This window comes from Triticum urartu, chromosome 5 (assembly GCF_003073215.2).
Source record: "Triticum urartu cultivar G1812 chromosome 5, Tu2.1, whole genome shotgun sequence".
Lineage (NCBI taxonomy): Eukaryota > Viridiplantae > Streptophyta > Magnoliopsida > Poales > Poaceae > Triticum > Triticum urartu.
Window position 1 is genome coordinate 511,375,363 of NC_053026.1, and position 26,871 is coordinate 511,402,233.

Below are 26,871 nucleotides of genomic sequence, written 5' to 3' on the forward strand. Positions count from 1 at the left end.
ATTTGGTTGCGTTATTGGAGTCTGTGTATAATATTTGGAGTACGTACTGGACTACGTCTCTCGTGGGGGACGTTAAAATGACGCCCGCCCCTAATCCTGCCAGCATTTTGGAACCATCGAAATACATAACCCAGTTGGAATATGTGTCGTACTCTTTAGGGAGTTCAGCCTCTGTCCATTCGGCGACGAAGTCCGCCAGTACTTGGGATTTGATGGCTCGACGCGGTTTATATGTTATGTCGAATGGAAGGAGCTCAATGGCCCATTTGGCTATCCGGCCCGTAGCATCACAGTTGTTTATTATATCATTGAGTGGTACTTCGGAAGCCACCATGATAGAAAATTCTTGGAAGTAGTGTCGTAGCTTCCGGGATGCCATGAAGACCGCGTATGCTATCTTTTGATAATGAGGGTACCGGGATTTGCATGGTGTGAGGACGGTGGATACGTAATATACCAGCTTCTGAATTGGGAATTTGTGTCCGTCCTGGTCTCGTTCCACGACGAGCACGACGCTCACCACGTGGTGTGTTGCCGATATGTATAATAACATGGGTTCGCCGACGTTCGGTGCGGCCAGGATTGGGTTGCTCGTGAGAAGGGTTTTTATTTCTTCTAGTCCGGTTGTTGCCACATCCGTCCACTCGAAGTGATCGGTGCGTCGGAGGAGGCGATACAATGGCAATGCCTTTTCCCCTAATCTGGAGATAAAGTGGCTTAAAACTGCCACGCACCCAGCGAGATTTTGGACCTGTTTAAGGTCCGTTGGTGTGGCCAATTGTGACAAGGCTTGGATTTTGGCTTGATTTGCTTCAATTCCTCTATTGGAAATGAAGAAGCCTAGCAACTTTCTAGCAGGAACGCCGAAAACACACTTTTCCGTACGGAGCTTGATGTCATATGTACGGAGGTTGTCGAATGTGAGACGTAAATCGTCTATTAGTGAGTCAACGTGCCTAGTTTTAATGATGACGTCATCCATGTATGCTTCAACTGTCTTGCCGATCTTCTTCTCCAGGCATGTTTGAATCATGCGTTGGTAGGTGGCCCCGGTGTTTTTAAGCCCGAAGGGCATGGTGTTGAAGCAGAATGGCCCGTATGGGGTAATGAATGCCATTGCGGCTTGATCGGACTCCTTCATTTTGATTTGATGGTATCTGGAATATGCGTCGAGGAAGCATAGCGAATCGGGTCCTGCAGTGGCATCGATAATCTGGCCGATGCGGGGAGGGGGAAGGGATCCTTAGGGTAGGCCTTATTAAGGTCTTTGAAATCGACGCACGGGCGCCAGGATTTATCCTTTTTTGGCACCATCACTAAGTTTGCTAGCCAGTCTGGATGTTTTATTTCTCTTATGAATCCGGCATCTATTAACTTGGCTAGATCCTCCCCCATCGCTTGACGTTTGGGTTCAGAAAAACATTGCAGTGTTTGTTTGACCGATTTATATCCCTTCAATATGTTGAGGCTGTGTTCGGCCAATCTATGTGGGATTCTTGGCATATCAGAAGGATGCCAGGCAAATATATCCCAATTTCCGTGCAGAAATTCTCATAGCGCGGTGTCGACCGTTGGGTCTAATTGTGCCCCGATAGACGCTGTCTTCTTGAGGTCCGTTGGATGGACTTGGAATTTGACTATTTCTTCTGCTAGTTTGAAGGAGGTGGATTTGGGTCGTTTGTCCAAGATTACGTCGTCCTTATCCACCATGGAGCGTAATGCGGTTAATTCTTCGGTCGCGAGGGCATCAGATAATGCCTCAAGGGCCAGTGATGCGGTTTTGTTTTCGGCGCGGAGTGCTATGTCCGGATCACTAGCAAGAGTGATTATGCCGTTGGGCCCTGGCATCTTGAGCTTCATATACCCATAGTGAGGAATAGCCTGGAAGCGTGTGAATGCATCTCGCCCCAATAGGGCATGATATACGCTGTTGAAAGGGGCCACTTGGAAGGTCAGTTCTTCGGTCTGATAGTTCTCCGGTGTGCCGAATACCACGTCAAGGGTGATTTTTCCCGCGCATCACGCCTCCCGACTAGGAATAATTCCCCAGAAGGTCGTGCTACTTTGCTTGATGCGGCTCCTGTCTATTTCCATTTTACTGAGTGTGTCCTTGTAAATGAGGTTTAGTCCGTTGCCGCCGTCCATGAGAACCTTTGTGAGCCGAAAGCCGTCCACGATCGGACTGAGGACCAAGGCGGCTGGTGCCTAGATTGTCCTGACTTTTGGTTCGTCATCGGCATTGAAAGTTATGGCCGTGTCGTTCCAAGGGTTTGTTGCTGTGATTTGGCAGACTTCGGCAATGTCGCGGAGTGCCCTTTTACGCTTATTGTTTGAAGAAAAAGTGTCGAAGACCGTCAGTACTCTGGGGTCGTCGTCTTCTGGAGGATATTGCTCTGGGTTATTTTTGGTGAGGATATCCTCGCCGCTCATGGCCACCTGCCGGAGTATCCAACATGCTCTAAGGCTGTGAGTTGACATAGTGTTCGGTGTTGTGTGTAGCTTGCATGGTCCATCGAGCCATCCCTCCAGAACCGTTCCACGTCTCGTAATGGGCTTGTATTTCTTTGTCATTGGGCCGGGCGTGCCACTAGGGTGCGTCCTTTTCACCCGAATGAGGGATTGGGTGGAAACCGGTGGTTCCCAGCAGGCTGCCTGAGTTTTCCAGGCGCTTTCCATTGCGCAGTACTTGTATACTATGGTTGCCAAGTCTGCGAAGCGTGATACGCGACGACGGTTGATGGCGTTGAGGATTCCTTCATCCGTGCAATTGCTGCGGAACACTGTGATCGTGTCTTCGTCGTCGCAATCTTTGACAAGGAAGAATCTGGCCCAGAAGTGGTGGGCCGTTTCCTTGTACTGCTGCCATATGCCCCTGAGAGCGCTTATGTCTGGGTGGGTGGGTGGATTGAAGTTCGAACCCTGACCCAAATTGGGATCCGTAGTTTGGGGAATCTCCGGATTTAGTAGTTCGGGCTCCGGGATGTCAGCTGGTTTTTTGGGCTTCTCATCTGATTTTATGTTCGGAGGACAGGACATGTCTTTCTATGGGTAGGTATCTGGCTCTTCAAGTTCGGAGATCCGAACGTAGTTCGTCCTTAATATAGAGGAAGAGTTGTCGTCTTGCTCCTCTATTACCGCTACTTGATGGGTGATCAGCGGAGTTCTAATTTCTCTCTGGTCGGGTTTAAGCCCAATCCGATCATAGTTCGTGGCAACCCCCAAGGTGGCGATGCGATCTAGGTGCTCATTTAAAGACGACAGCTCTGCCGGATCCATCTGCTTGGAGTACTTAGAGTCAACATGCATGAAGCGGATTTTTGATGACCCTAGAAGCCATCGTCGACTTAGTGGCCGAACGGGCGGTCATAATGAAGCCGCCTAGCCGGAGGGTTTGGCCTGGGGCCAGTGTTCCTCCGGAGGTGACGTTATCCTTGAGAAGAAGGCGATCCATCAATCCTATCTTTTGACGACACAGTGGAACTCTCAATGAAAGCACCAATGTCGGTGGAAAAACCGGCGGATCTCGGGTAGGGGGTCCCGAACTGTGCATCTAGGATTGATGGTAATAGGAGATGGGGGACACAATGTTTACCTAGGTTCGGGCCCTCTCTATGGAGGTAATACCCTACTTCCTTCTTGATTGATCTTGATGAGTATGAGTATTACAAGTGTTGATCTACCACGAGATCATAATGGCTGAACCCTAAAAGTCTAGCCTGGCTATGATTATGAGAGTCTATCTACGGACCTAGCCCTCCGGTTTATATAGATACAGGAGGGACCTAGGGTTTACACAAGGTCGGTTACAGAGAAAGGAATATTCATATTTGGTCGCCAAGCTTGCCTTCCACGCTAAGGAGAGTCCCATCCGGACACGAGTAGAGTCTTCGGTCTTTTTATCTTCACAGCCCAATCAGTCCGGCCCATATCCAATAGGTCGGACGCCCGAGGACCCCTTAGTCCAGGACTCCCTCAATATGCTTGAGTATTGAAATTATCATGTCAAAACTAGACTATTGCTTTGAACAATATAGAAGTCCAAATGTCCATGCTATATAGAAAGAAATATGATATGACATATTAGGCAGCATTCCACATCAAAAATTCTGTTTTTATCACTTCCCTAGTCGAGGACGAGTAGGACTTAAGCTTGGGGATGCTGATAAATCTCCAACGTATCTATAATTTTTGATTGTTCCATGCTGTTATATTATCAATCTTGGATGTTTTATAATCATATTATATCATTTTTGGTACTAACCTATTGACATAGTGCCAGTTGCTGTTTTTCAATGTTTTATACATCGCAGAAAATCAATATCAAACGGAGTCCAAATGCCATGAAACTTTACGGAGAATTTTTATGGGCCAGAAGGAACACAACGGGCGCTGGCTGCGCCTGGGGGTGCCCCGAGGGGAGCACAACCCACGAGGGTGCACCTGGGTCCAAGCGCACCCTGGTGGGTTGTGCCTATTTCTGGTGTCCCCCGGACCGCCTCTTTGCTCTACCCCAATATTCCCAAAACCCTAGGGCAGTCGACGAAATATTGATCCAGCCGCCTCAGTGTCTAGAACCACCAGATCCAATCCAGACACCATCTCGGATGGGGTTCACCACCTCCATTGGTGCCTCTCCGATGATGCGTGAGTAGTTCTTTGTAGACCTTCGGGGTCCGTAGTTAGTAGCTAGATGGCTTCCTCTCTCTCTCTCTCTCTTGATTCTCAATACAATGGTCTCTTGGAGATCCATATGATGTAACTCTTTTGCGGTGTGTTTGTTGGGATCAATGAACTTTGAGTTTATGATCAAATCTATCTTTTTATATCCATGAAAGTATTTGAGTTTATTTGATCTATTTTATGCATGATTGCTTATAGCCTCGTATTTCTTCTCCGATATTTGATTTTTTCGCCAACTTGATATATTTATCTTGCAATGGGAAGAGGTGCCCTCCCGGATGTCGCAGACGGGCGCTTTCCCCTTGGAAGAGCAGATGGGCTCTTTCCCCTTGGAAGAGCCGGAGAGGGTGCCCTCCTCGTGGTCGCCGTCGATGAGGTCTGACTTGGAAGCTATGGATACCAAGCCAGTGTCACAGAACGTGTCCTTCTGAAATGACAAAAGGGGCTCGATGGCGATGTAGGATGGCAAATTGTTGATAGCGAGCCATAGGAGATCAACGGCGGGGCCATGGATGAGATCGACGACGGTTGAACCGGAGGTGTTGGGGGTGGGCCACTTAACCTGTGACATAGCCCGCCTCAGGCCGTCACTGTCGATGACCTCGATGTCGTAGCCGGTGGCCGAGACATGACCGCGTACTCTAGCTCGCTGCTTGAGTGCTTGCCGCCAGTAATGGTTGTCAGCTTCCTCGGTGACGTCAGGCGAAGAGATCGTGATACACCTCTTTTGGGCCAGTCGCTCCTCGAGCTCCATGGGAAGCGTAGCCGGGCTTAGGCTATGACGCTCTGGAGTGGGGGATGGGGATGGGGATGGCGATCTATGGGAAAGGGGGCGTTTGGCAGGCGTCATCTAAGAAACTCAGGGCGGCCTGGGTATGGAGATCGGTGGGTAAGCTACACGGCAAACCAGCAGATGTTGACAATGGAGGCCTTGCGGCAGAGGGGACCTTGCTAGGGTTTCGAGCGAGGGAGGGTGTGTGTGTGCACATGCCCGAGGAGGTTTTGGTGTGTGTGTGTGTGTGCGGAAGGGGGGGGGGCGGGGGTGATACGTCCATTTTGCATCATGCTTTTATATCGATATTTATTGCATTATGGGATGTTATTGCACATTATGTCACAATACTTATGCATATTCTCTCTTATTTTACAAGGTTTACATGAAGAGGGAGAATGCCGGCAGCTGGAATTCTGGGTTGGAAAAGGAGCAAATATTAGAGACCTATTCTGCACAACTCCAAAAGTCCTGAAACTCCATGGAAGGCAGTTTCAGAATATATAGAAAATATTGGGTGAAGGAAGCACCAGAGGGGGGCCACCCACCATCCACGAGGGTGGGGGGCGCGCCCTACCCCCTGGGCGTTCCCCCTGCCTCGTGGGCCCCCTGGCAGGCCTCCGGTGCCCATCATTGGCTATATGAAGTCTTTCTCCCTGGAAAAAGTCATAAGGAAGCTCATGGGACGAAACTCCGCCGCCACGAGGCGGAACCTTGGCGGAACCAATCTAGGGCTCCGGCGGAGCTGTTCTGCCAGGGAAACATCCCTCTGGGAGGGGGAAATCATCACCATCGTCATCACCATCGATCCTCTCATCGGGATGGGGTCAATCTCCATCAACATCTTCATCAGCACCATCTCATCTCAAACCCTAGTTCATCTCTTGTATCCAATCTTTGTCCCAAAAGCTCAGATTGGTACCTGTAGGTTGCTAGTAGTGTTGATTACTCCTTGTAGTTGATGCTTGTTGGTTTACTTGGTGGAAGATCATATGTTCAGATTCCTTATGCATATTAATACCCCTCTGATTATGAACATAAATATGATTTGTGAGTAGTTACGTTTGTTCCCGAGGACATGGGAGAAGTCTCGCTATAAGTAGTCATGTGAATTTGGTATTCGTTTGATATTTTGATGAGATGTATGTTGTCTCTCCTCTAGTGGTGTCATGTGAACGTCGGCTACATGACACTTCACCATTGTTTGGTCCTAGAGGAAGGCATTGGGAATTAATAAGTAGATGACGGGTTTCTAGAGTGACAGAAGCTTAAACCCTAGTTTATGTGTTGCTTCGTAAGGGGCTGATTTGGATCCATATGTTTCATGCTATGGTTAGGTTTATCTTAATACTTCTTTTGTAGTTGCAGATGCTTGCAAGAGGGGTTAATCATAAGTGGGATGCTTGTCCAAGGAAGGGCAGTACCCAAGCACTGGTCCACCCACATATCAAATTATCAAAGTAAAGAACGCGAATCATATGAGCGTGATGAAAACTATATTGCCGATAATTCCCATGTGTCCTCGGGAGCGCTTTCCTTTATATAAGAGTTTGTACATGCTTGTACTTTGCTACAAAAAGGATTGGGCCATCTTGCTGCACCTTATTTACTTTTACTACTTGTTACCCGTTACAAATTACCTTATCACAAAACTATCTGTTACCGATAATTTCAGTGCTTACAGAGAATACCTTACTGAATATTGCTTATCATTTCCTTCTGCTCCTTGATATGTCTCCAACCTATCTATAATTTTTGATTGTTCCATGCTATTATATTACCTGTTTTGGATGTTTAATGGGCTTTAATTTACCTTTTTATATTATTTTTGGGACTAACCTACTAACCAAAGGCCCAGTGCAAATTGCTGTTTTTTGCCTATTATAGTGTTTCACAGAAAAGGTATATCAAACGGAATCCAAACGGAATGAAACCTTCGGGAGAGTTATTTTCGGAACAAACATGATCCAGGAGACTTGGAGTGGACGTCAAGAAAGAAGCAAGGAGGCCACGAGGCAGGGAGGCGCGCCGAGGGGGTAGGCGCGCCCTGATACGTCTCCAACGTATCTATAATTTTTGATTGCTTCATGCTATTATTTTACCTGTTTTGGATGTTAATGGGCTTTATTTTCACTTTTATATCATTTTTGGGACTAATCTATTAACCGGAGGCCCATCCCAAATTGCTGTTTTTTGCCTATTTCAGTGTTTCGTAGAAAAGGAATATCAAACGGAGTCCAAACAGAATGAAACCTTCGGGAACGTGATTTTCTCAACAAGCGTGATCCAGGAGACTTGGAGTGGGAGTCAAGAAACAATCGAGGAGGCCACGAGGCAGGGGGCACACCTACCCCCTGGGCACAACCTCCACCCTCGTGGGTCCCCCGTTGCTCCACCGACATACTTCTTCCTCCTATATATATCCACGTACCCCCAAACATCCAGGATCACCACGAAAACCTAATTCCACCGCCACAACCTTCTGTACCCGAGAGATCCCATCTTGGGGCAATTTCCAAAGCTCCACTGGAGGGGGCATTGATCACGGAGGGCCTCTACATCAACTCCATGGCCTCTCCAGTGATGTGTGAGTAGTTTACTTCAGACCTACGGGTCCATAGTTATTATCTAGATGGCTTCTTCTCTCTCTTTGGATCTCAATACAAAGTTCTCCTCGATCTTCTTGGAGATCTATTCGGTGTAATCTTCTTTTGCGGTGTGTTTGTCGAGATCCGATGAATTGTAGGTTTATGATCAAGTTTATCTATGAACAATATTTGAATCTCCTCTGAATTCTTTTATGTATGATTGGTTTATCTTTGCAAGTCTCTTAGAATTATCAGTTTGGTTTGGCCTACTAGATTGATCTTTCTTGCAATGGGAGAAGTGCTTAGCTTTGGGTTCAATATTCGGTGTCTTTTCCCAGTGACAGCAGGGGTAGCAAGGCACGTATTGTATTGTTGCCATTGAGGATAAAAAGATGGGGTTTATATCATATTGCATGAGTTTATCCCTCTTCATCATGTCACCTTACTTAAAGCATTACTCTGCTCTTATGAACTTAATACTCTAGATGCATGCTAGATAGCGGTCGATGTGTGGAGTAATAGTAGTAGATGCAGAATCATTTTAGTCTACTTGTCGCGGACGTGATGCCTATATACATGATCATACCTAGATATTCTCATAACTATGCTCAATTCTATCAATTGCTCGACAGTAATTCCTTTACCCACCGTAATACTTATGCTCTTGAGAGAAGCCACTAGTGAAACCTATGGCCCCCGGGTCTATCTTCCATCATATTATTCTTCCAACACTTAGTTATTTCTATTGCCGTTTATTTTACTTTGCATCTTTATTTCTCTTTATCATAAAAATACCCAAAAAAATTATCTTAGCATATCTATCAGATCTCACTCTCGTAAGTGACCATGAAGGGATTGACAACCCCTTTATCGCGTTGGTTGCGAGGTTCTTATTTGTTGGTGCAGGTGCGTGGGACTCGAGCGTGATCTCCTACTGGATTGATACCTTGGTTCTCAAAAACTGAGGGAAATACTTATGCTACTTTACTGCATCACCCTTTCCTCTTCAAGGGAAAACCAACGCAGTGCTCAAGAGGTAGTAAGAAGGATTTCTGGCGTCGTTGTCGGGGAGATTCGTGCCAAGTCACGTCAAGATTTGACTCCCGACAACGAGCCATTTCTGGCGTCGTTGCCGGAGTCTACGCACAATTCAAGACATACCAAGTACCCATCACAAACTCTTATCCCTCGCATTACATTATTTGCCATTTGCCTCTCATTTTCCTCTCCCCCACTTCACCCTTGCCGTTTTATTCGCCCTCTCTTTCCGTTCCCCTCCACTTTTCCAGTTTTCCTCTTTTGCTTCTTCGCTTATTTTCTTTTGTGTTGGATTACTTGCGTGTCACGATGGCTCAAGATAATACTAAATTGTGTGATTTTGCCAATACCAACAACAATGATTTTCTTAGCACTCCGATTGCTCCTCTTACCAATGCTGAATCTTGTGAAATTAATGCTGCTTTGTTAAATCTTGTTATGAAAGATCAATTCGCCAGCCTTCCTAGTGAAGATGCCGCTACCCATCTAAACAACTTTTTTGATTTGTGTGATATGCAAAATAAGAAAGATCTGGATAATGATATTGCTAAACTTAAGCTATTTCCGTTTTCACATAGAGATCGTGCTAAAGCTTGGTTTTCGTCTTTGCCTAAAAATAGTATTGATTCATGGAATAAGTGCAAAGATGCTTTTATCTCTAAGTATTTTCCTCCCACTAAAATCATCTCTCTTAGAAACGATATTATGAATTTTAAGCAACTTGATCATGAACATGTTGCACAATCTTCGGAGAGGATGACATAAATGATACGTAATTGCCCTACACATGGTTTGAATTTATGGATGATTATACAGAATTTTTATGCCGGATTGAATTTCGCTTCTAGAAATCTTTTAGATTCGGCCGCGGGAGGCACTTTTATGGAAATCACTTTAGGAGAAGCTACTAACCTCCTAGATAATATTATGGTTAATTATTCTCAATGGCACACCGAAAGATCTACTAGTAGAAGTGCATGTAATTGAAGAGATTGATGTTTTGAGTGGAAAGATGGATGAACTTATGGAATTGTTTGCTAATAAGAGTGTTTCCTCTAATCCTAATGATGTGCCTTTGTCTACCTTGATTGAGAATAATAATGAATCTATGGATGTGAATTTAGTTGGTAGGAACAATTTTGGTAATAACGCATATAGAGGTAATTTTAATTCTAGGCCGTTTCCTAGTAATTCCTCTAATAATTATGGTAATTCCTACAACAATTCTTATGGAAATTTTAATAAGACGCCCTCTGAATTTGAGACTAGTGTTAAGGAGTTTATGAATTCGCAAAAGAATTTCAATGCTTTGCTTGAAGAAAAATTGCTTAAGGTTGATGAATTGGCTAGGAACGTTGATAGAATTTCCCTTGATGTTGATTCTTTGAAACTTAGACCTATTCCACCTAAGCATGATATCAATAGTCTCTCAAAGCCATCAGAATTTCCATTGATGAGTGCAAAGAAAGAACCGCTAGATGCATGCGAAGAAAGATTGCTTTGTGAAAGCGTGTTCTTCTAGTTTCTATGAAAATAAATATGAAGATCTAAAAGTTATTGATGTGTCTCCTATTAAATCTTTGTTTTGCAATATGAATCTTTATAATGATGGGACTGAAGATGAGCCACCTTTACCTAGAAGGCATTCCAAAAATTCAGAGTTTTTAGATCTTGATGCAAAAATTGGTAAAAGTGGGATTGAAGAGGTCAAAACTTTAGATATCAATGAACCCACTATCTTGGATTTTAAGGAATTTAATTATGATAATTTCTCTTTGATAGATTGTATTTCCTTGTTGCAATCCATGGTAAATTCTCCTCATGCTTATAGTCAAAATAAAGCTTTAACTAAACATACCGTTGATGATTTGATGCAATCTTATGAAGAAAAACTTGAGTTGGAAGTTTATATCCCTAGAAAACTTTATGATGAGTGGGAATCTACAATAAAAATTTAAATTAAAGATCATGAGTGCTATGCTTTGTGTGATTTGGGTGCTAGTGTTTCCACGATTCCAAAAACTTTGTGTGATTTGCTAGGTTTCCGTGATTTTGATGATTGTTCTTTAAACTTGCACCTTGCGGATTCCACTATTAAGAAACCTATGGGAAGAATTAATGATGTTCTTATTTTTGCAAATAGGAACCCGTGGATTTCATTGTTCTTGACATAGATTGCAATCCTTCATGCCCTATTATTCTCGGTAGACCTTTCCTTAGAACGATTGGTGCAATTATTGCTATGAAGGAAGGGAATATTAGATTCCAATTTCCGTTAAGGAAAGGAATGGAACACTTCCCTAGAAATAAAATTAAATTACCATATGAATCTAATATGAGAGCCACTTATGGATTGCCTACCAAAGATGGCAATACCTAGATCTATCCTTGCTTTTATGCCTAGCTAGGGGCGTTAAACGATAGCGCTTGTTGGGAGGCAACCCAATTTTATTTTTATTCCTTGATTTTTAATCCTGTTTAGTAATAAATAATTTATCTAGCCTATGTTTTGGTTGTGGTTATTGTGTTTAATTAGTGTTTGGGCCAAGTAGAACCGTTGGGAAGACTTGGGGAAAGTCTTTTTGATCTTGCTGGAAAAAACAGAAACTTTAGCGCTCACTAGAATAGCTGCCATTTTTATTTGGGAAGTTCTATTTAGTTAATTATTTTTGCAGATGATTAATAGATAAATTCCTCACGTTCATAAATTTATTTTAGAATTTTTGGGGTTCCAGAATTTGCATTAGCTACAGATTACTACAGACTGTTCTGTTTTTGACAGATTCTGTTCTTCGTGTGTTGTTTGCTTATTTTGATGAATCTATGGCTAGTAAAAGAGTTTATAAACCATATAGAAGTTGGAATACAGTAGGTTTAACACCAATATAAATAAAGAATGATTTCATTACATTACCTTGAAGTAGTGTTTTGTTTTATTTCGCTAAGGGAGCTCACGAGATTTTCTATTTTGAGTTTTGTGTTGTGAAGTTTTCAAGTTTTGGGTAAAGATTTGATGGATTGTGGAACAAGGAGTGGCAAGAGCCTGAGCTTGGGGATCCCATGTAACCCCAAGGTAAAACTCAAGGACACCAAAAATCCTAAGCTTGGGGATGCCCCGGAAGGCATCCCCTCTTTCGTCTTCGTCTATCGGTAACTTTACTTGGAGCTATATTTTTATTCACCACATGATATGTGTTTTGCTTGGAGCGTCTTGTATGATTTGAGTATTTGCTTTTTAGTTTGCCACAATCATCCTTTCAGTACACACCTTTTGAGAGAGACTCACATGATTTGAAATTTATTAGAATACTCTATGTGCTTCACTTATATCTTTTGAGCTATATAGTTTTTGCTCTAGTGCTTCACTTATATCTTTTAGAGCACAGCGGTGGTTTTATTTTATAGAAATAATTGATCTCTCATTATTCACTTATATTATTTTGAGAGTCCTTTAGAACAACATGGAAATTTGCTTTAATATAAAAACTTTCATAGAAGTGCACTGAATACTATGAGAAGTTTGATACTTGATAATTGTTTTGAGATATGAAGATGGTGATATTAGAGTCATGCTACTTAAGTAGTTGTGAATTTGAGAAATACTTGTGTTAAAGTTTTTGATTCCCATAGCATGCACGTATGGTGAACCGTTATGTGATGAAGTCGGAGCATGATTTATTTATTGATTGTCTTACTTATGAGTGGCGGTCGGGGACGAGCGATGGTCTTTTCCTACAAATCTATCCCCCTAGGAGCATGCGCGTAGTACTTTGTTTCGATAACTAATAGATTTTTGCAATAAGTATGTCAGTTCTTTATGACTAATGTTGAGTCCATGGATTATACGCACTCTCACCCTTCCACCATTGCTAGCCTCTCTAGTACTGCGCAACTTTCGCCGGTACCATAAACCCACCAATTACCTTCCTCAAAACAGCCACCATACCTACCTATTATGGCATTTCCATAGCCATTCCGAGATATATTGACATGCAACTTACCACCGTTCCGTTTATTATGACACGCTTCATCATTGACATATTGCTTTGCATGATCATGTAGTTTCCATCGTATTTGTGGCAAAGCCACATTCATAATTCTTTCATACATGTCACTCTTGATTCATTGCACATCCCGGTACACCGCAGGAGGCATTCACATAGAGTCATATTTTGTTCTAGTATCGATTTGTAATTTTTGAGTTGTAAGTAAATAAAAGTGTGACGATCATCATTATTAGAGCATTGTCCCAAGTGAGGAAAGGATGATGGAGACTATGATCCCCCACAAGTCGGGATGAGACTCCGGACAAAAAAAAAGAAAAAAAAAGAGAAAGGCCATAAAAAAGAAGGCCCAAAAAATGAGAGAAAAGGAGAGAATGGACAATGCTACTATCCTTTTACCACACTTATGCTTCAAAGTAGCACCATGATCTTCATGATAGAGAGTCTCCTATGTTGTCACATTCATATACTAGTGGGAATTTTACATTATAGAACTTGGCTTGTATATTCCAATGATGGGCTTCCTCAAAATGCCTAGGTCTCCGTGAGCAAGCAAGTTGGATGCACACCCACTTAGTTTATTTTTGAGCTTTCATACACTTATAGCTCTAGTGCATCCGTTGCATGGCAATGCATACTCACTCACATTGATATCTATTGATGGGCATCTCCATAGCCCGTTGATACGCCTAGTTTATGTGAGACTATCTTCTCCTTTTGTCTTCTCCACAACCACCATTCTATTCCACCTATAGTCACTACAAAAAATACACATCCGTGACATTTTGGCCCGAACGAATTTTTCTGTCATACTTATGACACTTCTATGACGATAATTTTGACAAAACCCGGTATCATCATAGATGTGGTGGGCTCCTACTTCTATGACAAAAGATCATGACATAAAATGGGCTTTTCGTCCTGGGCAGGCCGGAGACGCAGCTGCATGACATTCTTTGGGCCGGAAAACCCGTGGTAGAAGCGAGGGTGAGGAAAATATCGGGGTGTTCCCGGTTATGGTGGGTGGTCGGGGCCGAGCGATACGCGTTTCTCTCGTATACGCACGCGCGTGGGTGCGAGGCGTTGGGCTCTAACTGAACCCGAGCGAGGCGTTCGCCTACTGAACCCGAGCGATTGCACTGCAGGCTACGCGTTACCGAACCCGAGCGATTGATCGATGGCTGTTAACTGAACCCGATCGAGCGATTCCTTCGCTACTGCTGCTAACTAAAGCCGATCGATGCCGCCTCTGGATGAACAGTGAGCGTTGCTGGGGGGTTTGTATGAACATTCCCGGTGGGGGTGGATTAACATGACCCCATGGTGTTGCCTCTGGTTGAATAGGACCCCAATCGATCGAGCAGGTTGGGGCTGGATGAACAGGACCCCGTGGAGAGCTGGATGAACAGGACCACCCCATGGAGGGCTGGATGAATAGTAGAAGGTGGAGGGCTGGATGAACAGTAGCTCGTGGAGGGGTGGTTGAACAGGAGCCCATGGAGAGGGCTGGTTGAATAGTAGCCGGTGGAGTAGCGCGTAGTGGAGGCTGGATGAACAGGAGCCCGTGGATGAACAGTCGCGGGTGGAGGCTGGAGGAGGTCGACGGTGGATGTACAGTAGCCCATGGAGGCTGGAGGGGGTCGACGGTGGAGATGAACAGTATCCTGTGGAGTCCCGTTTTGCGGTACGCCACACCCCTCCCGATGAACAGGACCCCCGTTTTGACCGTAGCGCTCCAACACAAGTCCGTTTCCTCCGCTTTGTGGTACGCCACACCCCTCCCGATGAATAGGACCCCTGTTTCAACCATAGGAGGTCCATTTCCTCTGTTTTGCGGTACGCCAGACCCCTCCCGATGAACAGGATCCTGTTTCGACCGTGGCCAGTCGAACACAAGGCCGTTTCCTCCGTTCTGCGGTACGCCAGGCCTCGTTTCCATCGGCTGTTCCGTCCAAGCCGGTTGGCTCCCACACGTTCCGTTGCCTCCCGATGAACACGATGCATTCCGTTGCCTCCCCATGAACACGACCATGCCGTAGTTTCTCCGTTCCGACCCACCCATGTACACGAGCCCTGGCCATACGTATGCGCGAGTAGCCATTCGAGACCCCGCCCGTATGTACGTACGTGGCCGTATTTTCTTTCTTGCACACTAGCCGTTGTACGCACGTGTACATGCTACGTGCGCGCCTCTACTACGACACGTGCACGCCTCTACATCGACCAGTATGTATGTACACGTTCGCGACCAGAATGACAACGCTACGTATGCTTCGACCAGGTGGGTCCCGACTGTTAGACACTTCCTTGCGTGCGAAGATGTAGCTGGTGGGTCCCGGCAGTCAGGGGGCGAATCGTCTTTTTTTTGCACGGACGCACTTCCTTTTCTCACGAAGATGTAGCTGGTAGGTCCCAGCAGTCAGGGGGGAAACGTTTTTTTCACAAAATACGGTTGCATGTCCGATGGGTCCCTGCTGTCAGGTGGAGGAATCATTATTTTCTACGTAATAAGGAGGCACTTCCTTGCTGCGGCCGTGGACCCAGGTGTCAACCTCTCCACGTACAGTCCACATACGATGGAAGCCGTTCCTTGACCACGTTGACCACGCCGTGCCGAGAGCACCAGGGCAGTGGACGACGGCGAGGCCTAGGAAGGGGATGACGCGGAGCCGGGGAAGACGCGGTAGTGGATGCCCACGTGTAGAGGAGTATGAGGGTCCACTGGTTCGCTGCGGTGTGAGGCTGCCGTCGCCGCAGAATAACAGGGGGTGTGGGTGAGTAGAGGGATGGCCTGGCCAGCGGTGGAAGTAGTAGGGGGCGGTGAGGCCTCCGCGACATCGTAGCCGGCCACGGGAAGCAGGAGCACGAGGCACGACCGGCGCTGGTTTGGGCGGCTGGAGCAAGAAGACCAGAGGTTGAAGAAGCACTACGGCCGTTGGATGGACATCGTACGATCACTAGAGCTAGAATCATGCATATTGACTAAGTTGACAAAGCCCTCCATCCCTGTCAACTTAGTAGGCCCACAAGTCAGCCTCCCACTATACTGGGTCCCAGCTAGCAGGGGGAGTATTCATTTTTTTTGTGCATAATAAGGAGGCACTTCCTTGCGTGCGAAGATATAGCTGGTGGGTCTGAGCTGTCAGCGACAGCAACATTTTTTTGTGAAATACAGAGGCCCTTTTGGTAGGTCCCAGATGTCAGGTGGAGGAATCATTATTTTGCGCATAGTAAGGAGGCATTTCCTTGCGTCGGCCATGGACCCACCTGTCAGCGTCTCCACGTACAGTCCACTTCAGATGCATGTCGGTCGTTGACCATGTTGACCAGGGCACGCCGTGAGCACTAGGGCGGTCGATGACGGCGAGGCCTAGGAAGGGAACGACACGGAGCCAGGGAAGACTCAGTAGTTGTTTCCTATGCGGAGGGGAGTATAACTCTACGAGGGTTTACTGGTTCGTCTGCCGTCGCCGAAGAATAACAGCAGGTGTGGGTGAGTAGAGGGATGGCTAGGCCAGCGATGGGAGTACGGTGGGGCAGTGAGGCCTGCGCGGCAGCACAGCCGGCCGTGAGAAGGAGGGAGCAGGCAGTCCTGCCGGCGCTTGTTTGAGCGGCTGGAGCAGGAAGATCGGAGATTGAAAAAGCACGACGGCCGTTGGATGGACATCCAATAGTCACTGCTTGTGCATCAACCTTTTTTAGGAAAGCCTCAAATCTGTGGAAAACAACATACATCTCATCTGCCATTATTTCTAATAATTTACAGCCCATTTTCTAATTCTTAAGGTTTTTTCGAGCCCATATTCTTTTTGTTAGCATTAGAGCCCATATTGTGGCCACGGTTAAAAAATTATACAATTTTTTGTATATTTTGGTGCGGTCCAAACTGTTTTTAATCCTGAAATTTTGAGTCACATTCAAACTGATTTTAAAAATAAATATATATCAATATAAAATCCAACAAATTATCCACGCATAAAAATCAATGCAATTTAAAATCTCAAAATGAAAAAAAAGAAATTTGAAACTAATTGCCGGTTTGATGTGTTTTAAAAATGTACAACCCATTTCTCATTACTGATAGGACATTTTCTCGGCCAGCCGAATGAAGCTCTCCTCGTCTTGAAAGATTTGCAGCCCAACAGGCCTGACAAAGCGACTTGGAAAATCACAAAAAAACTGGGCTAGCCATTTCTAGAAAGAAAAAAACTACTAGGCTGGTCTGTGGTAAACATAAAAGAGAAGGTTGTCTAGACAGGCCAGAGTGTCGCGCACAGCCTAGTTGACACCCTGCTTCCGTCCCAAAAACAAATTAGATAAATGCCACTCCAATTATGGCGATTCATAAAAATGCCACTGCAATTTCCAAACTTTGAAAAATGCCACTGCAATTTTTGCAAACTTTGGAAAACGCCACTGCAATTTGCAAACTTTGGAAAACGCCACTGCAATTTGCAAACTTTGAAAAACGCCACTCCAGACTTTGAAAAATGCCATTGGAAATGACATGAAATGGCATTTTTCAAAGTTTGGAAATTGCAGTGGCATTTCTCAGAAACACCATATTTGCAGTGGCATTTATCAAATTAACCCAAAACAAAAATAACTGGGCGAGCTGCTGGGTCCCTGGTGTCAGCCGCTCGTTGTGCAATTCTCTCGTTTATTGACTATGTTGACAATGGCATGGAACCCAGATGTCAGGAATCCATTAGGAGGAGCCATTTTTTTATTGGCTTGAAATAAGGAGGCACTTGCTTGCGTACTGCCATGATCTTGGCGGGTCCCTGCTGTCATCCTCTCCACGTACAATCATCTCCTAATTGTGTACGCGTCAACTTGGTAGGCCCACAAGTCAGCCTCTAAACCCTTGGAGGAAAAATACAACCCATTTAAAAAAATAACAGCCCATTCCATACGTTCAAATGGAAAGTTCAACATTCAGAGCAAAGTAACAGGTCTGATCCACATATAGAGTACTTAACTTCCACGTTGACAACCATCATAGCCAAGTTAACTATCTTCTCCCACTAATACTCTAGTAGCGTACAAGTACTAACTTACTCTTAGCTAACTAGATGATGCCGGCCGCCATCTGCGGTACACGCTAAACGCCGGCACCGGCGTCCTCCGCCTCGCCTCGGACTTGCCATAGGTGCGATAGGGCGCGTTGCTCGCGCGCGTTGGCCCTTTTCATGCCGGCGTGGTCCGCCGAAGCTTCGGCTTCTAAGCGGGAAACCCACTTGATGAGCTGGTAGTAAAAATCGGCGTCGCGAACGCGTGCGTGCCCGACAGCCTCCAGGGCTATTTGCCGGGCGCCGGCCTCCACATAGTCGGCCCAGTTGCGGGCGCTCTACTCGTGACTCAGAGCGTCGGTGCGTTGCTGCTCCATGTCCCGCTGGCGGCGCAAATTGGCAATACACTGCTCCTCCGCCAGGTGGTCGCGCTCCAACAACTCCTCATAGTCTGCATTGCCATCTAAAGACCGATAGAATGCCTCCTCCCTCCGTTTGCCTTCCGGTGAAAAACCGAACACTAGTTTCGACGGTGACCGCCTCCGGTGTCGCCTATCACGGAGGGGCGGGGGCTTGGTGGACGTGGCGAGAGCGAGGATAAGTGGCAAGCGACGTCGGGCGGGTGGGGGCTTATGAGGATAGGGCAAGTTGGGTGATGGTGCCACCGGAGAAGCCCGAGAAACAGTAATTATAGGCAGAAGGTAGGCAAACTAGCGTGTTGCGGGAAACACGACAGTCATCGCGGTCATCGGAATTCAATGCATAAGCAGGCATGGCTGAGCGCGCCAGCTTGCCGTGGAAAACTAGAAAAACTGAAATTATGACTGTGCCATCCTGTCCTGTCAGTGGTGCGTCCCGTCACCGCTGGGTCGCACGCCGGCATGATGGTCAAACGAGTGCACTCGAATAATCCAGATGTGGTTCTCCCTCCTTGTCAAAAATGATTCCACCACTCATCATCTACCTTGGTTGGTTAGATTTTTGAATTAAGCCCTGCAAACCAGAAAGGAGGTAGTATGTGCGTGATCCGCTATTTATTCGTGTAGGATCGAGTAGGTCGTTTTCTGAACTGAGCCCTACAAACTGGAAAGGAGGTAGTACGTGCATGATCCACTATTTATCCGTGTAGGATCGAGTAGGTCGGATGATGTACGTGTACGATTGCATTAGCTGATGAACGTTCACTGGGAGATAAGGCATTTGTGAACATTTCTGCTGGCAGTTTCTTCAGATTTGCATGACATTTTCTTCAGAGCAGCTTGTCAGTTTCTTCAGAGGTAGGCATTTTTATTCAAAAAACTACCACTTTGGATCTTGCGTCGGAACTTAGACTGCCAGAGCGAATTAGTAGGCTAGCTAGTGATCGATCAGTAACTTGTAAACACTGAGCGAACAGAAATAAGGAACTGTTAGTAACTTGTAAACACTGAGAACACAGAAATAAGGATCATGCTGTACACAACAGTAAGAGCCGATCCGTTCAAAATGTTCACACGAGACACACATGCCTGGCATTGTAATATGTTCACATTAGTAGCCCAAATTCAAAACCAACTAGTACGACTCCCATACATAAGATCAACATGTTAATGCATCTCAATGATTCACAGATCATATGTAAATATGTAGCTCCAAAAGCAAAGATCTAGAAAAAAACATATGTTCTTCCTACTAACATGGATACTTCTCTTAGCCAACATTCAGTACAGACTGAAAGACAAATTTGTTTGTGAAGTCTACAATTCCTCTTGCAAACGTAAGTGGTTTCACCAACAGCTGGAACCATGATAATGAACCACACATGATGGAGGAACATCTACTGCAATATGATTTGGTCTTCTCTCGATCACACGGCAAGACTATTTTCGGAATACAAACTTTAACTTAGGCAAAATGATGCCCCTTGTATAATAACACCAAAGCAATGAAGCACCTAGTGCTGGCCAATAAATAGTACAGTACTACTTTTCTGTAGTCCATGAAGTGACTATCCAATCTTTCTGTGTCTATTTTCAAATGGCACTGCATGCAGTGACTATACTATTCTCTTGTGCAGTTCAACCAAAATTGCGGTCACTTTGTGTGTTTGCCAAATAGCAACAGACAGACATCTCTGTCTGCACAAATATCAAGCAGCTAGTAAACATATACCCCACCTTGTATTTTTGGTTTAAACATGTCTCTTCCACTTAGCATCTGTCATGTTTTGCACTGGACAATTTGATACAGTCATGTTTTGCCCTGGACAATTTCATACTGAACTGATTTACTAGTTCAGAGCAGAAATATAGCACCTATTCTTCATCATACCAAGGATATCCATGTTCACAGTGATGGAAGAGGTGAAATCGATACAACCAAAATTGAGCATCCAATCATTGAATCATGTCCTGCACCTCCAATGTAGGCCCACCCTGCCAATAAATTCACATGCAAACCACTAGTATTACTATCTAATGACAGTACAAAAAGAGTAGCAAGATAGTAGAAAACCATGTACCTTCGTAATGAACAGCTCATAGTGCCACCAATTGGATATGAAGGTTTGGAAGAAAACATGCTCCTAATGTTGAACCGGTTGGACTTTTTGTGCAGTTCCACTAAAATCAAGCATCCCTATTTGCATGGATATTGAAAGTGTGATTACTCTAAAAGTGGCACTAGTTGAAGCATAGACTCAAAAATATAAGCATTCCAATTTCTTAATGGGAAAAGGTAGCAGGACTGTTTCTAACCACCTGTTTGAAGGAATAAATAAGGCAACAATGGCTGATGTCATAAAGGAATATATAGTTATTTCTGAAAGAATGATCGATTCCTGACCTTTCCTCTTCCTTTAAGCATGTTTTGTGCAGTTCAACTAAAATAAAATTCCATCATCGCCTTGACAATTCAGTGACACTGTACAAAAGGAAATGACTTAACATTACATCATGATGTTAGGTATGTAGTCGACAGGCATTAGAGACAAACATATAGACCTCCCCCGATAACATAATGAACATTAATTTTAACAAAGGTGTGAGTAGCTTTACCAGGATAATTTGAGTGAACTCTACACCCTCTGTTCCTTAATATAAGACGTTTTCGCAGTTCAATTTGAAGTACCCAAACGTCTAGTATTTAGAAAAACATGTAGTAGTTTTCTTGAGCACATATCTGGGAAAGCTTGCCAAACTTTATATATGTCCACACGCTAATGCAACACCATTCGAATAGTACAAATATACACTAATCCAGTGGCAAGTGCAACAATAGAGTAGTTATTTTATTACAGGGTACATTACAATGGTTTTACTGAACAGATTTCCATAAGCTCTAGCACTAGAAGATTTCTATAAGAATTAACAATACAAAATGTAAAGGTAACAAGTTTCAACATTGGTATACTAGTTGTGCAAGAGCATTAAACCAAATACAAAAGTCTGACGGTAACTAGCATTATTAACTAATGACAATACTAAAAAATTGCAAACCATGTACCTTCAAGGTAAATATCATTTCGAACTCGAGTGGACATGAAAAATTGCTATCCCAATCTTGATAATCGATCAAACATAAAAACTTGATCGAACGAATCAATACAATAGCCAAAGGAGGAGGTGCCCACTCTTGACCATTCCTTTTGTCTTCATAATTTTTTGTGCAGTTTCACCAAAATAAAATGACATCAGCACCTTGGCATTTAGGTGACACTGTACAAAAAAATTGACTTATCTCATGAAAGTGAGGTATGTAATCTATAAGCATTAACAGTGCAAAAATCTAAAGGTAGTTACAAGTTTCATCATTGGTATACTGGTTGTGCAACAACATTAGAATGCCTTAGCTGAAAAATCTTTAATACATCCACAATCAATAGCTAACCCTAAAATAAGCTAGAGACATTAAATGACATTGCTTAAATTTATCGGTGGCATTAGACTGAGTGCGGCATTAGTTAAATGTGGCATCACTTTAGCAGTAGCATTGGTTGACTTTACCGTTCGCGTTATACTAACAGCAAAAAAGTGGAAATAAGAGCATGGGAGACCCATTCAGACAGTGGGAGCACCAGTACGATGTACCTCCACGGACGCATAGAGTGGTGAGGGAGGTATGGTTGCCCAGAGCAACAAATATCCAGGCAGCATATGTGGATTACGTCCCATTTTTGTTATCTTTAGCCACCTTTTTCCTATGTGAGGACAATAAACCAATCGACCTGGTCATTCTCTATTGTGTTGTCATGCCTTTCTACCCCTCTTCAACCAAGAGACACGAGACTCGTTCCTTAGGTACTGATTTTCCCCTTTTCAACCTAGATGCGGGTTCGATGCCTACTCTCTTGGACAGTATAGTCTCCCTTCCTTTCCTTATTCAACCCAGACATGGATTAGTCTGCATGAAGTAGGGTTTCCTTTAATAGTGCAAATTAATGTTTTGGTCTGCGTGACCAGCAGAGCAGAGGGTAGGAAATTGGGAAGATGGTGGAGTGGAAAAAGATCCACATGCAGCGACGTGGCAGATGGGGCAATAGAACAAGGGTATGGTTCGAAAAGAGGTAGCATACCTGAGGGTCGGCGGGAAGTGGCTTCACTCGTTGTCGTCGTCCTCCGCACGCACTACGGCAGCGAGCTTGGGGACGGAGGCCATCCCGCGCGGGTGCTAGGTCTGAGAGGATGGCCTTGTCGTCAGTGCCTGACCTTGCTCGCCAACGACGAGTGCGTCAACGCTGCACGTCTTTTTCTTCCCCGACGAATCTGTGACCACCGGTGAGGAGGGAGAGAGAGGCCGTCTTTTTTAGATCTGGAGAGAGGGTGATAGTGTGAGAAGCAAGTGGGCAGCCCTTAGCAAGAAAGCTCTGAAGCTCCAGCCTATATATCTTTTTTATACTACTAGTAGTAGAGGTGGAGTAGTGGTAGAGTAGTTTATATTTTCTATGCAAACAATACCAGTTAGTCGTGCTTCAAAACTGAACGACACGCCATTAAAAAAATAAAGGTCGATAACTAATGCGGCACCTCGGGCCAACGCGGCCAGATCGCATTTTGCACGAGAAATTGCACACCATGTTTCGTTGACATGTGCTCCCATTCCAACATGTCACTGAGACGACGGCGAGTCCTTTTGTAAAATTTCCGAAAGGACGTGTAGGCCGGGGCACCTCTTCGTGTACCGTGGCAAACTGGCAACAGTCCACCGACTCTTCACCTTTCCCTCTCGATTTGGAACTGCTGTCGCACACTCTTCCTCCCTCCTCCATTTGCCTTCACCCTTCCTTCTGCCATTGTTCGATCGTCTTCTCCATGGAGGGAACAAGCCGGAAACGACCCAGTTATTCTTCCCCCGATCTGAAAGATGATGTGGTGGGGGAACTCATTAATCGGTGTGATGTCATCACCTCGTCTAGCATGACAGGTTCGTTCAAGACCATTCTCGACTCAACTAATAACATCATTACAAGGAACCCAAGGGTCCAAGAGCGGTTTGACATCCCTTGTCTTATTCGCTATAAGCCTGTTCGCATGGGCGCGGACGATGGAGGCCTCACCTTGTGCAAGTTGATGCCGCTTGATAACGATACGTGTGATGTCAAGATGCCATCGCTTCAGGGTAAGGCCTAGGCTAGCACAAATGGAGATTGGGTTGTTTATATTGGGTACAATTGCGAGTGGGAACTTGTGAATGTGTACACTCGTCAGCAGATTCCACTTCCAAAAATCTCAGAGTGCCTTGAGGTTGAGCACACAGGTGATCTACGTACGTTCAATTATGATCATGGTGACTGTCGTCTACGGAAGATAGCAATTTATCGAGTTCCCAACCGCTCTTGGAATTACAAGAACTATGAAGTTGTTGCTATCTTCGACAAGCTTGTTGCCGTCCTTCGTGGTTCGACTAGATGGATATTGCTCAAAAATCAGTTTCTGTACACGGATGAGTATTGTGATGCAACTGAATATGAGGGTCTTTTGTTTGCTGCCACCACTCGTGGCACTGTTCTTGCATGGGATCATCGTAGTTTTGGTACATTTGTCTTCCACCGTAATTATAATTGTTTCATCCACATGCATGCGTGTTAGCAAGTTTCCCTTTACTAATTAACCTTCTTCTTTTGTTTCCAAGGTCCTGTGAACATTCCACCACCTATACTTGAAAAAATTTATAACCAAGGGGGAGATGACGATGGTAATGATCACGAGCATCAGGACGAGCAGAACTTATATACTCAGTGGCGCCTGGCAACTAATTCCGATGGATCACCTCTTCTTGTCTGTATATAGTGCACTGTGATTGTACCTACTGAGGGAGCAGGTGTTGTCTCCCATGGTCGCCCTCTCCGGACCTATTCCAACACCCGTTGCAGGGTATTCAGGATGGATACTAGTGTGCTAGCGCCAACACCTTCTCCCTGGTTCAGTATTGATAGTCTTGGAGAAAACTCGCTCTTCCTTGGACAAAACTATCCAATGATGGTGAAAGGCGATCCAGCTGTTGTTGACACAACATTACTACCATTTATGAGAAGCAACTGTATCTATACCTTGGACATTGCGGTGGTTCCCTACCTTGGTCCTGATATATGCCGCTTCAGCCTGGATGATCAGTCCTGCGTTGCTCTCGATATAGACAATAGCTGGCCCTTCCCAGAGCACCTATGGTTCAAAGCAAGCGTTTTCAACGCCGAGTATTGGTTGAGTTGAAGTTCATTTCATTGCTTGTTATTTCTCGTGTGATGAAAACTTCAGTATTTACTAGAATGTTTTGTTGGAAATAATCTATAATCCAACATGTATCCTCGTTGTCGTTGTGTGTTGATGACTTCTTGTATGTAATGAATGGTACATCTGCAAATGCATGTCATAGACTTAATTTATGAATGGTTTTCGAGTCACTTCTTGGAGTGTGAGTTCGGTAGTAGTATAGCCAGCATCCTGTTAGTATATGAAGTTGCCACATCACATAGAGCCAACCTAATATTGGAGTATGCTAGCCCTCCACTAGCGCGCCGCCTCAAATGGCGGAGGAAGTGAGAAGTCGCGTCACCTTGTGTCCAGATCTGAGATGCCACGTGTACCAGATGAATGACTCCAAGTTCGACCACCGTGATGCTAGGTGCGAGCCGAGGAACACTGTTGGAGAGACCCCCCCTCATAATTTTCCTACATTGGTCGTTTGATTCATAGGATAGAATGCTATAGGATTTTTTCCTATGTAATCATGTTTTAATTGGCAATCTAGCATCCACTCCAACTTTTGTTTCACTTCCTTTGTTCCTACGAAGAGAGTACTTGCTCTAAATGATGTGCCGCTGCAAGAGCCGCCTATATTAATTAACCGTGCTCTAAAAAGGTGGACTAGCTTTGGCTATAGTAGTACTGTACTAGGTTAGTAGGTGACCTTGCGCTTGGCTCTTCTCCTCTTCCGGAAGTCGAACAATAATGATGGTACTACAATAGTACTTCTGGCAATCTGACACCAAATGAACTGCTGCACCTCCACCGCTTGTAAGCAAAACTTTATCCTCGTGCTGCGAGCCACCGCGCGCGCGTTGGCGAGGGAGAAGGCGTAGTAAGCATGCTTCTCGTCATTCTGCGAGTTGACGAGACACATCAAAGTTATTTATTAGTACTCTCTTCAAAAAGGGCCGACCATGTCCATGGATACCATCCCATGTGCTGTCATTGAGTACGTGCACTATTCACATGCCATCGAGGAGAAAACATATTGCGCAGTAGTACTAGTTGCCATCGAAGTGCATGACTCACTTACGCACTGCATATCTCCATTTCCTTGCATGACACGCCACCTTGATGATAGATGTCCCGCGTGTCATGGAGGCATATAGTATAATTTTGTAAAATGGAGGCATATAGATGTCCCGCGTGTTGGCAAAAGGATGAACAAAGCTCATGTCTTAGACGAAAGAGTGGAAGAACATAGATTCCCGACGACCAAGAAGCAGCAACAAACCTCGGGGTGGAGCGTCTGCACTCATAATATTTTATATTATTCAGCGATATAAAATCAACCAAATCTCTCCATGTTCCTATACCATTCTATAGTATGAGAATAACTTTGAACGTAAGCCATTGATTCACTCTATCCAATGGTCATAGTTGGAAAATCCAAACAAAACCAAGCATTGGATCAACTCTTTTTCTGAGATCAACTCTTTTAGCACTTAGATTGTTGCCGCTTTCCCACCTGGCCCACCTATATATCCGCTCACGTGTGATGACCACAAGAGCTATCCACTCAGATTGTATGTTAAAAAAATAAAGGTCGATAACTAATGCAACACCTCGAGCCAACGCGGCCAGATCACATTTTGCACGAGAAATTACACACCATGTTTCGTTGACATGTGGTCCCATTCCAACATGTCAGTGAGATGACGGCGAGTCCTTTTGTACAATTTCCGAAAGGACGTGTAGGCCGGGGCACCTCTTCGTGTACCATGGCAAACTGGCAACCGTCCACCGATTCTTCGCCTTTCCCTCTCGATTTGGAACTGCTGTCGCACGCTCTTCCTCCCTCCTCCATTTGCCTTCACCCTTCCTTCTGCCATTGTTCGATCATCTTTTCCATGGAGGGAAGAAGCCGGAAATGACCCCGTTATTCTTGCCTCGATCTGAAAGATGATGTGGTGGGGGAACTCATTGATAGATGTGACGTCATCACCTCGGCTAGCATGGCAGGTTCGTTCAAGACCATTCTCGACTCAACTAATAACATCATTACAAGGAACCCAAGGGTCCAGGAGCGGTTTGATCTCCATTATCTTCTTCACT